Genomic DNA, 18566 nt, shown 5'->3' with positions numbered 1-18566 from the left:
GAGGCTCAGTCAGGGTGTTACAGAAGGTGTGTTAGGTGACGGTGCTTCACAATCCTGCCATTCCATCTTAATGGGAATGAAAAAACACCACCACTTCCTTATGTCTAGCATGATTCATACAAAGAGGACTTGAAATGTGTTCTGACATATTCTGGGAAGAAGAAATGAAAGCAAGAAAAGATCATATTACCAAAGCAGGCCCCATCATCTGACATTTTGTGGGAAATGCATTCAAATTGGAAAAAAAGCACTTGGAGGTGATTTTGAGGTGTTAAAATAGCTAAGAAAACAAAGGTATAATGAAAAAAAAAAACATTTTTTGAGTTTTGAGGTGGAGTTTTCCTTTAAAACAAATCACTTAAGGAAGATACAAAAGTAAACTGGAAATTAAATACACAAATTATAGATTTTAACATGCTAGGCAAAACATTACAGAAAAATCGGTGCAATTTTAATACCAGAACCAGCTTTTAATAACCTTAAAGGCCATACAGGCACCACTAACACAAGCTGCGGGTGCTGTAATGCCATATATACAGAAATCCAAGTTTGCTGGATGAAGTAACCATCATGTCTTAAAATTTGTAACCATAATGTATACTTGCACTGTTGCATATTTTTCTATACAGTACAGTTAAGAGTTTAACATATCTTTAGAATACTCACAGGAGAAGATTTTGCAAGGGATATACAGTTGTTCACATCCTGGTCTTGCCAAGATTCAGCAGGGAGTCTGTCTGCAGCCTAAAAAAAGGAATGATTACTTATCTAATCTTAGAAGTCACTAGCAGCACACCTGGCAAATAAATACTTAGCAATGACATAAATGAGTGCACTATGCTGTGTCACAAGAATACAAACCATGAACTTACCATAATGATATATCTGTTAAGATGCAGATCCATTCTCCTGAACAGCAGGACTGTACTGCAGGCATTAGGACCGCTCAGCAGATAAAACTTTCACAGAACTCTTGGACCGATACATATTAGACCCCCATTACATACTATGGGAGGCTTGTCTCTCCACATTTTCTGCAGTACTGACTGTGGCACATTAAGAAAATAAAAGGATGAGATATTGTGTGTGTTTGGGGATGGAGCATATTTTACAAAACACAGACCTACTTTTTACAAAACTTTCATTAAGTGAAGTATAGAACTTTTATGGCTAATAGGAGTTCCATCCTCCAGAACTGTAGGACAGAGTGCCAATCTAATCTTCCTAGAACATCCACACGGGAACACCACACAAACAGTGACCCCAAACAAAGATCCAGATTTGAACCTACAGTACTCCTTATAGTGTCATGCAAAGGATTACCAATCCAAAGCTACACAGATGCATTGATCTAATCTACACAGGCATTACGAAGAAAGTGACAAAAAGAGAAAACCACCCTAGTCAAGCAGGCTTTAATGACAGCCTGGAGGGGCTTGCCATGCTTACTATGACAAATTTCTATGTAGCTAGACAACTGTGTATAAAAAGCTGCATACTCACAGTTTACTTTACAGTACAGCTATTATTGGATTGGCAGTTCCATAATTATCACCAGCAGGACTAGGACTGCCAAAACTTGGTGCTGAGAATTATCCCAGACTGCTTTACCCGAGATCCTCTGGGTGTAAGGATCCCAGCTACAGATCTCATAACAAAAAGATAAACATGGTGAGAGCCCAACTTATCACTTGCAACAAACGCTATTTTATTTAACATTTGTTTACCGGGATAATCCGACTGGATAGCTTGTGTCCGTTTTCAGCTAAGGCCCCAAGAGAAAAGCTCCATGCAATAATTAAAAATTACAGCAATAATAAAAACATAAAGAGTAGCAGTCAAAAGTAAAAACAGTTACTTAAGTTAAACAGTAATAACATTTAGAAAGCAACAATTGTTACAGATGCAAATAAGTTTACAATGAAGACTGCAATTAGAAATGCCATCATAACAGAAAGTAGAACATTGATTGGGGTCAAAGTAACACTGGCTGTAAAAGCAGCTTAAAGAAATAGTAGCTGAAAAGGTATTGAAGGGGTTATCAGAGGCAAGGTACATTTTGCTGTGATATAAGGTTCCTAGCTTTTTGTGTATTTTGGAGATGGTAAGGGATATGTACTTGTTGAATCTGAGTTGTTGGTTAATTGTAAGTCCTAGTAATTTAGCTTCAGAGACTGTGTTGATGGGGGGTTTATTGGCTGATGAGATAGAGAAGTTGCTAGGGTAATTTTGTTTAATGAAATAGCACGAGTTGGGTTTTTTTGGGGTTCAATATTAGTTGAGATTTGCTTAGCCAGTTTTCTATGTTGGTGAAGGATTCCTGGGTGTATTGTTGAAGGAGCTGCATGTTTAGTGCAGGACAGATAAAGGTTGTATTCATCAGCATATTGTGCTATATCTGCTTTGATGGTTGCTAGATGAAGTTGGTTTGTAAAAATGTTGAAAAGAAGGGGGCCGAGGATAGAACTCTGGGGTACGCCTAATGTGACTGGGAGTGGGGAGGATAGGGAGTCGAGCCATTTAACAGATTGGGAACGTCAAGGTAACTTTTAAGCCAAAATAGGGTGGGGTTGTCCATATTGAGCTCAGACAGGCAGGTTAATAGTTTGTTGTGGAAGACTGTGTCAAATGCTTTAGATAAATCTAGGCAAATAGTGAAGACTAGCTGACCTTGGTTTCTATGAGTGTTAATGGTGCTGGTGAAGCTGATTAGGGCAGTGGTGGTGCTGTGAGTAGGCCAGAAACCGTGATGAGTTTTGGATAATAACCTTGTTGTTGAGATGGGTAAGGAGTTGGTGATGGATACATCTTTACAGAATCTTAGATAAGGGTGACAGGATTGAGATGGGATGGTAGATGGAGAGGTCAGTGGAGTGCCCCCCCCCTTGTGAAGGGGACTGATATAAGAGGATTTCCATAAGGATGAAGTGGTTTGTTCGGTGATAGATCTGTTTATCAGTAAGGAAACTGGGTAGGCTATGGCTCTAGATTTAAACTGAAGGTACTGTGCAGGAATGTTATCAGCAGCGAGGGTGGTGGGTTTGAGTTTGGATAAGAGTTTTGGATAGTGGGTGCTGGTACTGGTTTGAGAGAGAATGGGGGATTAGTTATTAGAACTGTAGGAGGCTGGGGGGGGGTTGATGGGTTGTGTTGTTAATAAGTTTGAGTATGGAGGAGGTAAAGTAGCTGTTGAAAGTGGATGCTCTGTCAGAGTTTGATCCATCTATTCTGGGGGGGGGGGGGGGGGGGGGTCGACCGGGTTGAAGGATGTTGTTTACTGCAGCCCAGAATTTTTGTGGATTGGTACTGTGTTTTTTTGTAACGAAATATAGTGATTTGGTTTGTCTGTCCTGATTAGTTTGTTTTGCCTTGTTACAGAGCTCGAGGAAGGTTTGCCTAGTTGCAGATGTTTTAAGTTGACTCTAGTTCCTCCAAGCTTTGCCCCTATTCTTGAGTAAGGATCTTGTGAATTTCTGTAGCCATGGGGCTGGGTTGCTGCGAATTCCAACTGTTCTAAGTGGAGTTATGTGGTTAAGGATATTTAGAAATGTGAAACTGAAATAGTCAACTGCTAAATCTAGAGGAAGGGTTTTAATGGGAGACCAGCTGCATGATACTAAGGCATCTAAGAAGTGAGAAAAGGGGTAGTTTTTCTGGGTACAGGTTTGAAGTAGGGTTGGTAGGTTACTAGTTTTAAATTTATGTCTAATGATGAAGGTGGGATTGTGATCATTTAGTGAGTAGGGTAGTGTACCGCATTAAACGGCAGTATGGGGGTGATTAGTGAGGATCCAATCTAATGTGGATTCCTTTTCTGAGGTTTTGTCAAAGCGGGTGGGTGACTGTATAATTTGAGTAAAGTTGTACAGGTTGATATGACTAGTAGGGGTGGAGGAGCGAATGGCACTCCAGTTAATGTTAACATCCCCTAGCAGGATTGTTTCATGGGGGAGGGAGTGAGAAGCCCAATGGAGTATTGATTCTTAGGTGGTATGGTTGTTGCCTGGGGGTATATACACCCAGTAAGTTTAGATGTTTGTGTTGAGGTATATACACCTAGTAAGTTTAGATGTTTGTGTTGGTTTATGAGGAGTTTTGCAAGAAGTATTTCTGTAGTACTGAAGTCTGGGGTTTCTTTATGAAGGAGCTGGATTTTTAAGTTAGTTTTATAGAGCAGGGCAACATCGCCTCCTCTTTTGTTTAGCCTGTCAACTCTAAGAATGTTATAACCAGGAAAGGTTATGGAGTCGTCTAATGTGCGTCTTGAGTCAGGTCTCTGTGGCGATCATATCGGGGTTATATAATGAGATTGTGGCATGTAGTTATTCTACTTTGTTCATAATGCTGCAGATGTTAATATTAAGTATTAGTAGGTCAGTGGCTTGGCGTTGGAAGGGAGGTTGAGAGTTGCTAGTGATGCTTGATTGAGGTGATGGCCCAGGGTTGGGGTGAATATCACCAACTAGTAATAACCAAGTGGTGACATTTCTTATAGTTTTGAGGTATGATTTTAGGAAGGAGTTAAGCCTAAGACTTGGATGCTTTTTGGTTTGGGTAGCATACAACTTGATTGTGGTCAGATCAATAATGGATTGGTTATAAATGGTTGATGATATTTTGAAATGGCTGGAGGGGTAGGGATTGGGCAAGGGTAGGGTGGAGTACGTTGGTTTGATATATTGTCTGACTACAGGGTGATAGGAGGTGGTGACAGAGTATGGATAGGGTAATACATACTGCAGTTAGATATAGGGGTGATTTGAGAAGTAGGGTTTGAGGACAGCGAGACATGTATCAGCACATTTAGAAGCTTGGGGCTAGTGGTTAATAAGAGAGGGGTAGTAGAGTTTATAGGTTGATTGTGGGAAATAATTATGGGCCGTGCTATGATGTGAGGTAGTGAGCTTTAATTAGTGATGTAAATATGTTTGGGGTGGGGCTAGATTGGTTGAGAGAAGGGACTGGATAGGGAGGGTTGATATGTGAGGTCAGGTGACAACATGGTTAAAATAAAAGTAGGAGTAGTGGGGATGTGTGGGAAATGGGGGCAGGGTAAGTGAGGGGAGCGAAGTGGAGCTCGAGCAAAGCGAGGGCAGAACGAAGCGGGGTCAAACCGGGACCACAGTAGTAGCTCCACCAGGAATTAAACAGCCCAAAGTAAGCTCACCAGGTAGAACACCAATACCTTTGGCTGACTCAGAAGTTGATTTGTTTAGCAGCTGTAACTACTGGGTATTTCAAAAGAAAAAAAAAAATAATGTTTGAGTTGTACTGCATTAAAGGTCAGTAAGTCCTGGGGGGGGGGGCAGTCAGAGCAAGCAGAAGGAATAGTGGCAATAGTCTCAAATTATTATATTAGCAAAGCAGTATGGTCTATTGCCAAGACTTGCATTATTAACAGGACAGATAGCTTCAGGAAGACACCTACACTGAGCGCCCTGTTTAGCAGAGCTGTTTCACAAGGTAACTTTACTGGATGGAAGACACTTGTTGGGTGTTCTGGAAGGTGGGGGCGGCTGCCACACAGTTAACGGGAGGCTGGAAGAGAAGTGGAAAGAGAAATTCCGTATCAGAAATACATACAGGGTACCCAATATGGTCGTTAGCTAGGATGAACTACTTCACATGTAAATTACTACACAGAACGGATAATTAGGCAATAATTTCTGAACTCTAGGCAGTAGCCATGATGAAAAAAGAAACAATATGCTCGACATGCACTATAACAACCAGAGAAGTTATTCAGTACCCATCACTTGCAAGGTGACAATTAACAACTGCAGGTCACCGAGTGACACACTAACATCTACTAACGCCTAGTTCACTCGGTGGTTATCAGCATTAACAGGCTCATGTGTCTAGTCATAAATATCAACTTTATAGCTTAGCATATAGTATACAATGACAATAGCATGTCAGAGTAAGACCATCAGATGAAATATTAAATAACAGAGCTACTTACCGGATGGGCACACACTCAAGGGGATGGCAGGGTCCGTGGCTCCGGAGCGAAAGGTAAAGAGTTTTAAAAGATGGTGTCTAGATACTCCATACCTTTTTATTGCTTCGGGGGAGGGGAGGGGAGGGGGGCTGAGGGCTTTCCCAGCTACTCAGACACTATGGCAATTTCAGCTGGTTCCATGTTTTGGCAGGCTAAACTCCACAGGACCACAGTAGTAGCGTCACCAGGAATTAAACAATCTGCCCAAAGTAAGCTCGCCAGGTAGGGCACCAATACCTTTGCCTGACTCAGAAGTTGATTTGTTTAGCAGCCATAACTACTGAGTATTTCAGAAGAAAAAAAAATAATGTTAAAGTTATACTGCATTAAAGGTCAGTCCTGGGGGGGGCAGTCAGAGCAGGCAGAGGAAATAGTGGCCGTAAGCTGGAAAGGGCTTAGAGGTACTAAGGATTGGGCTAGCTTATTGAAAAAGGGGATGATGGCTTACTACAGTTAAACATAGAAAAGGAAAAACTTACAAACTATGCTTTCCCGGCATGACCAGTATCGCTAGAATGAGAGCAATACGTGATTGCTCTTGGTGTTAGGTGTGTTAAGCAGTAAAACATACAGCAGCACCAGGTGTTTAATTGGGCTACATTAGGTAAGCAGCTACCTTGTTTGGTGAGTGCGCTTCCACGTAACTTTTGACACAGACTATAATAGTCTCAAATTATTATGTTAGCAAAGCAGTATGATCTATTGCTAAAGTACAGTTGTGTACACTTACCATAAATGTAGATGTTTGAGTGTTTTCACTGTTGCAGTCATCACACCTGGGTCATCTGCCTGCAGGTAGCCCTCAGTTGGCCCGAATACCAGAGACTTAGTATTTCTACGTTGGTTGCTTTCGCTCTAGGACTGATGTCCGGTCGTCAGGGGTATAAAAACAGGCAGCCGACGCCATTACATCAGTCTGATGACTGGGGAGGTCCACTGGGCTCAGGGAGCCCGTTTTCAGTGGAGGCCCAGGGAAAACAGCTCTGCATTACATAGTTTAGTTACATATACAATCATAGTAAAGAAGACACAATTACAATTTCATTTCATGCTAGAGAACAGGAATAAATTCTTTGATTACATAGTATCTAAATATTTAGGAAGACAGTGATAACTTAATTGAGAGGGAGAATGATGACTTAGAAGAAAAAGAGAGAAAAAAAGGTGGGATGGGTTATTTATAATACGTACAATTATGTTATTTACAATATGTACATTTATGTTAGGTTAGCTTGTACTCAGAGTTAGTCAGGAGTTTAAGGGGTGCAGTGATTATTAGGCTAGGTGGGGAGAGTGCAGTTGCATTTCCTGTTAGAGGAAAGGTAGGAATTTAGCTGAGTTTTAAAGTTTTCAAAGTTTTCACAAGTCCTTAGAGAGGAAGGGAGAGAATTCCATTTTTAGCTAAGGAAAAGGATAGAAGAAGCTGACCAGCAGGACGATAACTTTGCTCAAGAATTCTGGACAAAGACAAAATATGGCGGGGGGGGGGGGGTGCAAAGACTCAAATTTGGGAACACTCTGAAATATTACTCTATTTCACTTAAAGTTAGCACAGCAACAGTTTTTTTTCAGCATGCACTTTCAGAACAATAGAAGATATGAAACTTGAACTGATGGCATTATCAACTGTAATTCTTAATGGTCTACCAGAAAATCAAAAGTTTTATGAGGTACAGAGCAAAGATTAAGAGGCAAAGTCAGAGACATTCTGTAAATTCAGGGACAGTTGAGAGGCATGGCAGGGGGTGGCAGAGAGTGATTGCAAAGCTAACAGTCCAGATCTAGCATTACAGTATAGTATGCAATATCCATGTCTAGGATTGTAGTTAAATCTTCACCACCACCAGCAAGTTTCATGCGGTCCTCTTGGGAGGCTCCTCATGAAAGAATGCCCTGAATAACAGTGGCACCAAAGAATGACATGTATCTAGAAATCGCATCCAGCCTCTAGTTTCTTTCAGAAGTATTCAGTGATGCCCACATAGCTGCTGCACAAGTATAATCCAAGGATGGATGCATTCTAAAAAACCTGCCTGAAAGGCAGCCACGGTTCTGATGAAAACAGCACTACTGTCTTTTTAATAGCAAAACTTAATGCAAATTGAAAACCATTCAAAGATTGGTAGCTCTAATACTTGGGATCCCACATTCTTACCTGGATGAGGGACAAAAAAAAAAAGTCTTTCAAGATTGCCTTTGTTTTAACTATATAAAACCTGAGCTGCCTATAAACATCCATTTGGGGTCTTAGATATTCTCCTTTGTTTGTATAATGTAGAAGACTGGAAAATGAAATGCTCCTTTCAAATTTGCTTCTGTTGCAACTTCAGTCATGAATGTTAAAATTGCTGTAATGAATACTATGAAATTAAGGAGAGATTAACCTAGAAGGCCTGAAGTTCAAAACTCTTCTGGCAGAAGAAAAATTTTGAAGACATCTATTTGAGTTCAGCAGTAGCAATGGGCTCAAATGGTGGTTGAGTCAGACTTTCTACCACAAAGTATAAATCTCATGGAGGAACAACATTTTTGACTGGTTGACAGAGGAGAAAGGTACCTCTGAGGAAAGCATTGTAGACCTTCAGGGGAAGTCAGAGATAATGAACTGACTCAGTGATGGAAAATTAATGGTGATGAGAGATGGACTTGGACTAAAGAATATCTAAAGCCAGAATCAAAAAATATGGGATAAATATTCCAAACACATAAGGAACCACAGCTCAGAAAATATCTAAAACTCCAGGGTACTGCACAACAGAAAATAATTCATCTTGCATACTTATTGGTCTGTGAGACTTCCTAGATGGCTATTTGACTGTAAAAGTATATCAGCCTTCCTTCTTGCAGGTTTTTTTTTTTTTTTTGACATGGTTGGGTGTCAAAGGTAATTGTATGTGAAATAGTAGAAAGAGAAATTTGTATCTCCATATATTACAAACCAAATCCGCCTGTTCTTAGTGAGAGATTCCAAGCAAGAAAGTGGAGGAACTGATAACCCTGTCTCCACAGCGGGACACAATTGTGCAAGGCCTCAAGGCTGTTGCTGGTCATCCACAGACAGAATATGTTCAATGGACAACTGCTGACATCCCTTTCATCTAGGTGAGCAATTCTTCTGGAAGTTGACCACAGAATTTGGGTAATACTAAGCTGCCTGTCCAAACCACATCTGTTGTTGGCTCCCCTTGTATCCTGGCAAAGGGGTGTTGAGGCAGCTGACACTTAATACCCCTCAGCAGAAAGAATTTCCTGACATCAGAGCTGAATATACAAGGAGCCATGAAAAGGGCGTTTGCAAATGTTGCTTTTGCGTAACTAGTAAATTCTATGAAACATAGCCACATATGCTGGGGAAGTGCGACTCTGGCTACACCTTCAGTGGCACTGTTTGTCATCTGAAACAAAGTCTGTGATGCCACAAACAGTTACTAAGACAAAATTTATTTAATATATCTGTTAGGTAACTGCACTAGTGATTACCTCAGAGTAAAATAAGAGAACATGTAAATCCGCTTCCTTAAATAATCCAAAGAATGGACTACAGAGTCACATACGTTTTTTTTTTAAACTCAACTGAAACAGACATTTACAATTACTCATATTTTCATAATATGACATCATCATCAATGCTATGTACATTTTCCATATATCTTGATTGGGTCTATGTTTAGCCATCGAATAAACCTTTCATTGAATGGCTATTAATTAAATGCCAAACGCTGAATGATCATTTTGTTGAATAGGCTTATCATCATAAATGAAATCACTGAAGATTAACAGTTGGCCAACAGCAAGGAAATATAAAATAGTGCATGTATACGTCATAGTAAACATACATTTGCCGAGATATTTTAATTATAAAGATGAATAGTGTATTATAATAGTATGTTAAACCAGTAGATAAAAATTTTCTTGAAGACTACGTATAGTATAGTTATTTAAGTTATATCAATAATGGGATATGTGCAAATATACCTTTAAAATACATCTGAGTATACGTTTACAACACTGTTTATAAGGGGATAATATTTTTGCTTTTTCACTCAAAATGTTTTGCTTACTTTATGTTATCTAGTATGCACGTGACAAGGTGTTTTTATGAAGGTTATTTTTGTTTAGTTATACTGCACAGCATCACTGGATATTCGTGATGTTGGCCAACTATGGCCATTCGATGATTCAATGATTTTATTTTTGAAGATAAAACTGGTAAAACAAACTGTAGATCGATGTGTGTGTGTATATGTCTTTAAGAAGCTATCCAAGGGCTTGCATAAGTGTATAAATACTGAGCACGTGCAAACCTGACTGCCATTTTGTAGTAAGTTGTAGTAAGCCTTACCCAATATCACTAGATGGGTGGCAAACTGGCTAAAGGGCAGAACCCATAAAGTTAAAATCGCTGGAGCAATGTCAGACTCAAAGCCAGTCACAAGTGGTGTCCCACAGGGATCTGTCCTGGGACCCTTCTTGTTCGGCATTTATTTCTCAGATGTTAAAGCAAACATGGGAGGGTTGTGGCTGACAAAGTTCGCAGATGACTGCAAACTAGGCGTCATAGTCGACACACCAGCGGACACATACATCCTACAAAAAGGCCTCACAGAAACGGACAACTGGTGCCGGAGTCATGGCCTTAAACTAAATGCCAAAAAATGTATAGTCATCCCCTTTGGGAAAAACAAAGTACCCACAAATTATCACAGACAGCAACCCACTGAGTACAGAAAAAGTAATCAGAGACCTGGGGACCCAAGTCGACAGCGACCTCTCATTTGACACCCACGTTGCCAAAGTGGTTAGAAAGACAGTCCACCTTGCACACCTTATCATGAAGGGATTCACATCCAGATCCAAGGATGTCATTGTACCCCTATACTCCTCCCTTATCAGACCCATGATTGAGTACAATGCCCCATTTGGCATGTACCTCACCCGGCATTTGCAACAGCTGGAGAGACCACAAAAGTACCTCACCAAGAGGATCAAGGGTCTCCAACATATGTCTTATTCTGCCAGACTAAAGAAACTCCAGCTCTATTCAGTAGCATACCGCCTGCTCAGAGGTGATCTCTGCCTGACGTATATGGCCATGTCCAATCAGCAACTGATGGACATGCTCCACCTCAAAAAATCCAAATCCATCAGAACCACGAGAGCTAAAGACTTAAACCTCGGCACAAGTATGAATAGGACATGCTGGAGGGATAGATTCATAACCCAGAGGCTTCCCATGCTCTGGAACAAGATCCCAGTTCATGTTAGGCAGAGCCCCTTCACTGACTCTCTTCAAGAGAAATCTTGATGAGTGGATGGGAGATCGTAAGTTTACGCCAGGGGTCGCATCTGTGTCACTACTAGACAGGGGCACAGTATTCTAAATCTATTCTGTGCATTTTTGTACCATTTCATAGGGTGGTTAAAGCCACATCACTATGGCTAGGCTTACAAATGCCCCAGGGCAGATAGCCTAGTACTAAACTATGAAACTATGAAACTATGAAACTATAAGATGTAAGCATCTATGTCTGTAAGGTCTGTCTGTTAATCATTTTGTTTATATGTTATGATGCTGCTATCCATCCTGATGTATTTTCATGTAATAAAGCATCTAAATGAACCACCCCACCTGGTCATCGGTACTAAGAGGGACGAGTGACATGATGCCAGAATGGGATCCAGTTTCTCCAAATTCGAGACAGAGAGGCATTCAGTTGAAATTGGAGGAATATTGAGGACTGAATCATTCCTACTGCATGTATAATTCACAAAACAGGTCAGAAATGAATTTCAGATGTTAAAACTTGCTCAAATGATTTCTTATTCACAAAATATGAAACAAAACATACAGAACACTCTAAAAAAACTGAAATGTTCGATACTGTGACATATTGATAGATATATTCTAATTACTACAGAAAATGTTTGAAATAAAGTCTTAAAGCTATCCGAGAACTCAGAAGTATGTGAAGTGTTTGCATGTTTGTGCAGTATTACAATACAATTATTTCGCAAAATACTGCCATTTCACAGCATATTTCGCAAAGTACAGTATTTCAAAGAGTTTACTGTGCATTTGAATGTTATTGCAAGCTGCTATGAGAGAGCTTGTTTGTACATAATTACAAGGGCCACATTTTCAATGTGTTTGTGCATAATTTGTTGGCATGGCAGATGGATTTTGAAAACCAGGTTCACTTGTATTTAATACTAATATTGCAGAGAACTGTAGAGTGCTTGAGCAAGAGTATGACATTTTCATACATGCTGCATTTTCTGATAAAGATAACATACAAAGGCATTTATTCTTCTTAATTTAGCTGGGTCAGAAGCCATTGAATGGGAGCGTTCATTCACATATGCATCCACTGTCTGCAGGAGAGGGGGAAACTGTCATATTGTTGTACACGCTGAGTGAAGAGAGGACCCAGAGTGCTTAAAACATAAATTTAGAGAAATGTGTAACCCCCAGACAAATATTACAATAAAAAGGCACTTATTTTACACAACTGAAACTTTTGCAGCATACATAACTGATTTGAGAAACAGAGCTAAAATGTGCAGATTTGGTGACTTAAGGGATGAGTTAATAAAAGACAAACGTGTGTGGTATTAAAAATGACGCTGTGAGAAAGATTTTGCTTTGTTCATAGGTTCATACTAGGCTATCTGCCCTAGGGCATTTATAAGCCTAGCCAGAGTGTGTTTGGCTTTCGCCACCCATTTTAAATTAATTTTGCTATGCCCTTATTCAAGGTTAGTATACTGTGCCTCTGTCTAACAGTGACACAGACGTGATACCCGGGGTAAACCTACGATCTCCCATCCACTCATCAAGATTCCTCTTGAAGAGAGTCAATGAGGGACTCTGCCTAACCTGGACTGGGATTTTATTCCAGAGTGAAGGGAGCCTCTGGGTTATGAATCTGTCCCTCCAGCATGTCCTATTTATTTCAGTGCTGAGATTCAAGTCTCTCGAGTGCGTAGCTCGATGGGATCTGGATTTTCTGAGGTGCAGCATGCCCATTAATTCCGGGTTGGACATGGCTTTATACGTCAGGCACAGATCGCCTCTGAGCAGGCAGTATGCCACTGAGTAGAGCTGGAGTTTCTTTAACCTGGCAGCATATGGCATCTGTTTGAGCCCTTTGATACTCTTGGTGAGGTACTTTTGGGGTCTTTCCAGTTGCTGCAGGTGTCTGGTAAGGTACATCCCAAAAGAGGCATTGTACTCAATTATGGGCCTGATGAGGGATGAGTAAAGAGGCACGATGACCTCCCCTGATCTAGATGTGAATCCCTTCATGATTAGGTGGGCTACATAAAATGTTTTTCTAACCACTTTGGCCACATGGTTGTCAAATGAGAGACTGCTATCAACTTGGGTCCCCAGGTCCCTAATTACTTCTTCTGTACTTAATGGATTACCACCTATGTGGTAATTTGTGGGCATTTTGTTTTTGCCAAAGGGGATGACTATACACTTGTTGGTGTTTAGCTTGAGGCCATGGCTCTGGCACCAGTTGTCTGTTTCTATGAGGCCCTTTTGGAGGATGCTTGTGTCGGCTGGAGAGTCGATTATGGCGCCCAGTTTGCAGTCATCTGCGAACTTGGTCAGCCACAGTCCTTCCGTGTTGGCCTGTACCTCCGAGAAATATATACCGAACAAGAGAAGTCCCAGGACTGAGCCTTGTGGGATGCCACTTGTAACTGGTTTGGAGTCTGACATGGTTTGAGCAATTCTAACCATGTGGGTTCTGTCCTTGAGCCAGTTTGCAGCCCATCTAGTGACATAGGGTTTACATTTAAGCTGGTGAGCTTATCTATAATGTCAGCGTAGGGTATTGTATCGAAGGCTTTTGTGAGGTCCAGGTAGGCTGTGTGGACCACCTTCCCCTCGTCAATGGCCTTGGTGACCGTTTCAAAGAAATCGTCCAGGTTTAAGAGGCAGGATCTGCCCTTAAAGCCGAACTGGGTAGGATCCAGTGTCTGTAGGTCCCCAATATCTTTATTTATGAGGTTCATGATGATCCTTTCCATAGCTGTGCAGACCAAGCTAGTCAGGCTTATGGGGCGATAGTTTCCAGGATCTGTTGAGGCACCACCTTTGTGGAGGGACCACTGTTGCTGTACGCCACTCTTTGGGTACATATCCTGTAGTAAGGCTGAGACTGAACAGTAGTTTTATGCTTGGGTTTAGCTCTTCTTGGAGTTCATGTAGGACGCAGCCCGGGACACCGTCTGCTCCCACTGATGCTGTGTTTTTTGCTTTGGAGAGGGCAGCTCTTACCTGAGCATCTGAGATTGTCAGGGGGGGCAGCACTCTGCTGGGATAGATATTTGCCCTTTTGGTAGGGGGGGGGGAGTTTGCGCTGAACCTGTCAGCTAGGATGTTGGCAATGTCTGTGGGTTTGATGTATTTTTTGACATTTTGGACTAATTCTGAGCATATCTGGGAATTCCCACCCAGGTTCCTAACATAACTAAAGAAAGCCTTGTGATTATCCTTAGTGTCCTGTGCAATTTTTCTCCCGAAGCTGGCCTTAGATGTTTTTATGAGTGCCTGTAGTTTTTTGCTAATACTGATCAGAGATGCCTTCCCTTTTTGGGATTTTGCTCTATCATGTAGTAACCTACGTCTGCCTTTGGAGGATTGGGTCTTGGTTTTATTTGGAACTGCATGATCCATGCATTCCTGAAGGTGTTCATAGAATGTGTTTATAAAGGATTCTGCGGTCTGGGCCATATTTTCCACAGGCTCGGGGGCTTTGAAGGATTCCACCTCGATTTTGAGGAGTGTGAAATTTTCTTTAGAGAAGTTTTTCACTGTGGTTTTCTGGGCAGGGGGTGGGGTCGGGATGTGAATATCCAGTGAGATTAGTTTATGGTCTGATCTTACCAATGAGGGATACACTTCTGGTCTGGAGCATAGAGTCCCCATGTTGGTGATGATCAGGTCCAGTATGTTTTCCCCTCTTGTGGGAGTGGTAACAAGTTGTTCCAAAGCATTTGAGTTTATAAATTCTAGGAACCTTTGGGCTAGGGTGTTGGAGCTAGAGTAATGCTCCCAGTCTGTGTTTGGGTAGTTGACGTCGCCCAATATAATGGTGTTTGGAGACACCTTCATATTTTCCAGTGTTCTCAGGAAGGCCGAGTGGGGTTCCTGGGTTTAGGAGGGTGGTCTGTAGCAGGCTATAAACTTTGTGACAGTGATTTAACTTTGAATAAGGCCATAGAGATTTGACAGATATACAAACTCGCAGAAAAGCACACAAATATGCTTACAAATGAGAAATGCATGCTTCCAGTAACTTCTAAAGCCCATGTTGAGAGTATGCAGCATAGAGTTAGCAGAAACAAGCAAACGCATATGGTAGGAATGGTCACCCCTGCAGCACTCACTAGTAAACTCCAGAGCTTTCCAGCAAGTTCCAGAGTTTGCACAGTCTCAGTGAAGCACAAGAGTGAGTTAGCAAACTCAAAGAATGTTTCATTGCTAACTATCATAATTGTGGTGGAAATCATGAATCTAAAATAGAGAAGTGCTTAGCTTTTGGTCAACAATGCCACAAATGTAGTAAGTGGAATCACTTCAAGAGGTTTTGTAAATCAAAAGGCACACCTTCTTTTACTAAAAGAACATTCCAAGAAACAAGTTGATCAATTAGAAAGCTGTGACCCTACTTTCTATGTTGACGGTGTGTCAGTGCTTAGCTAAACAGTCAATGCAGTAGGTTTGTGGGCAAAGAATGGAATATTTTGTACTGTTCGCATAAATGGAGAACTCAGATCTCAAAGCTGATACATGTTCAAAGTGCAATGTTATGTCAGCTGAAACATTTGCTACCGTACATGATGGTGAAAAGCTTGATTTGGCAAAGTGTGTGAAGCTTGCTGCTTATGGTGGTGAAGAAATTCCAATGGAAGGCTCAGTAGCGCTTTCATGTTACTCTGCTGGGAGAAGCTACAGCTTATTTTATGTAGTCAAAAGGCACATACAGTCATTATTAGGGGTCACAAACAGTTTGAAAATGGGACTGCTTTCATTTAATAATGAAGTCCACCATGGTTAGCTTAAAAGACCACTATTCTAATTTCACTCAGTATATTTTGTCTACCTGTGCTGAACTCTTTGAAGATAAACTGGGCAAGCTTCCAATTGTGTACTCCATGAAGTTAGACCCAGATATCAGGCCAGCATGGAAAGTTCCAGTAGTCATGCAGGACAGAATCAAAGCTGAGCTTAAATGGTGCAACAAGGTGTGATTTGTCCAGTAGGTTCAGCAACCCCTACTGAATGGGTATCATCCGTTGTGGCAGCTCATAAGAAAAGCTCAGATGACATCAGAATATGTATTGATCCACAAGATTTAAACAAGGCACTGAAAAGACCTCATCGTCCAATGCGTACAGTCAAAGAAGTCACTGTTCTTATGCCAAATGCCACTGTTTTTTTCTGTTTTAGATGCAAAGAGTTCATTATGGCAAACTCTGCTTGACCAGAAATCCTCACTCCATTTGGATGGTACAGATTTTTTAGAATGCCATTTGGGATAAATTCTGCAATTGAGGACTTTCCATAGTAGATGATACACTAGTAGGAGGTGATGGTGAAGCTGAGCATGACAGAAACCTCAGAAAAGCTCTGGAAAGGGTACGTCAACTGAATTTTAATCTCAATCCTCAGAAATGCAAATTTAGGCTATGAGAAGCCACTTATGTTGGGCATTTATTTACCAGCTCAGGCTTATGACAAGACCCTTCTAAGCAAACCGCTATTCTTGAGATGCCAGCTACGGACAATATTCAAGCCCTGCAATGTTTTCTTGGCATGGTCAACTACCTGGGCAAGTTCATTCCAGACTTGAGCCAAATATCAGCACCACTCAGAGAGCTGGCATGTAAAGATGTATCCTGGTCATGACTAGACCACCACCACAGAGCATTTGATGTCCTGAAACAGAGAACTACCAGTCCATCAACTCTCAGATACCATGATGTTACTCTTTCATGTGATGCTAGAAATTTGGTCTAGGTGCAATCATTCTACAAGAGGGTCAACCTACTGCCTATGCATCCAGAACTCTTACCCAAACTGAAATTCAGTATGCTCAGATAAAGAATCCTTGGCAATTGTGTTTGCATGTTCGACGTTCCATGATTATGTTTATGGTAGACTATCCAGATCGAAAACAAACCACCAACCTCTAGTTACTATTTTGAGAAAGGCTATGCATACAGCTCCAGCCAGATTACAACGCATATAATGTAATGTTAATATATTACATATATTTACATATATATAAATACATGCATGCATGTAATATAAATGTTTCTACAAGAAAGGTAAACTTCTTTATCTTGCTGATACTTTATCTAGCTCGCACAGAAAACTCACTGAACAGCATGAAAATCACATTGCTCATCTGGTTGTCGATTTTTAAGTCATGGAAGTAAGAAGTTGTTCTTCCACACGTCTTGATGAGCTTAGAAGTCATACAGCCACAGATCCAGTTTTACAAAAGCTCAACCACTTTATCAAACAAGGATGGCCATCAAAGCAATCTAGTTTATCTCAGTGCAACCTTATTTTCCATACAGAGATGAGATTTTGTCTGACAATGGTATCGTCATGAAATGTCTGAAAAAAGAAGTTATGTCTTACCATAAAGTTCCATTTGTATTGTTGATCCTCATTCAGTCATTACGTATGGGTATCGGTTCCAACCTTAGAACCGAGCCAGCCATTTTTCAAGCTCGCGTCAGCTACAAACTCTCAAGCTAAACTCTTACCCATAATCCCCCTCTCCCTGTTACCTCAGATTAAGTTTGCAAGTCAAAAGAAGGTAAAGGCTACCTCTGGTCAAATGACCCAAGAGAACCAGATGGTGAGATCCACTAGAAGCCACAGGAGGGGGAAGGAGGGAGGGTGGTAATGACTTAATGAGGATCAACAATACAAATGGAACGTTATAGTAAGACATAACTTTTTTATCTGATATTGTTAATCCTCATTCATTCCTTACGTATGGGACAGAGTCCCCAGCTACCTCTAATCCTGGGAGGCCCTCATGGAAGGACATTCCTGTGCACCATAGAACCAAATGATGCTTTTCCCCTGGCGGCCAAAACCAATTTGTAATGATTGATGAAGGTATGAGGCGTAGCCCAAGTTGCAGCTGCACAGATGTTGTGTAAAGAAGCTCTGGCATGGAAGGCAGCAGAAGTTGCCACCGACCTTGTCGAATGAGCCTTCATGTTAGTAGGCAACGGAATATTACGCTGTGTATAAATGAAGGTCACACAAGTCTTTCAACCATCTAGCTAATGTGACCTTAGCAACAGCAGATCCTAATCTAAGTCCAGAATAGGCCAAAAATAACTGGTCAGATTTACGAGAGAACCTAGTCCTGTTTAAGTAAAAACGGATTTGCCTGTGAATATCTAGGGTATGTAGGCAATACTCTTCTCTGTTTGAATGTTTGGGAAAGAAAACTGGCAATTCAATGGTTTGATTAATGGACATTTCAGAGATCACTTTTGGCAGAAATTAAGGATTAGTTCT

At 41.0% G+C, this 18566-nt stretch overlaps 1 long non-coding RNA gene across 1 annotated transcript in view; it reads right to left on the bottom strand.

Moving 5' to 3' along the window:
* Nucleotides 1–666: 666 nt before the first annotated feature.
* LOC122812003 overlaps nucleotides 667–18566 on the bottom strand; it is a 294000-nt gene continuing 276100 nt past the window's right edge. Inside the window, exon 3 of the long non-coding RNA XR_006366326.1 lies at nucleotides 667–744. This is a non-coding gene — a long non-coding RNA (uncharacterized LOC122812003). The remainder of the gene's footprint in view (nucleotides 745–18566) is intronic.

The sequence above is a fragment of the Protopterus annectens genome, chromosome 9.part0, assembly GCF_019279795.1.
Source record: "Protopterus annectens isolate FY-2018-M chromosome 9.part0, PAN1.0, whole genome shotgun sequence".
NCBI lineage: Eukaryota > Metazoa > Chordata > Ceratodontiformes > Protopteridae > Protopterus > Protopterus annectens.
Note: the sequence above shows the minus strand (reverse complement) of the source record. Positions and strands in the feature narration are given on the sequence as shown.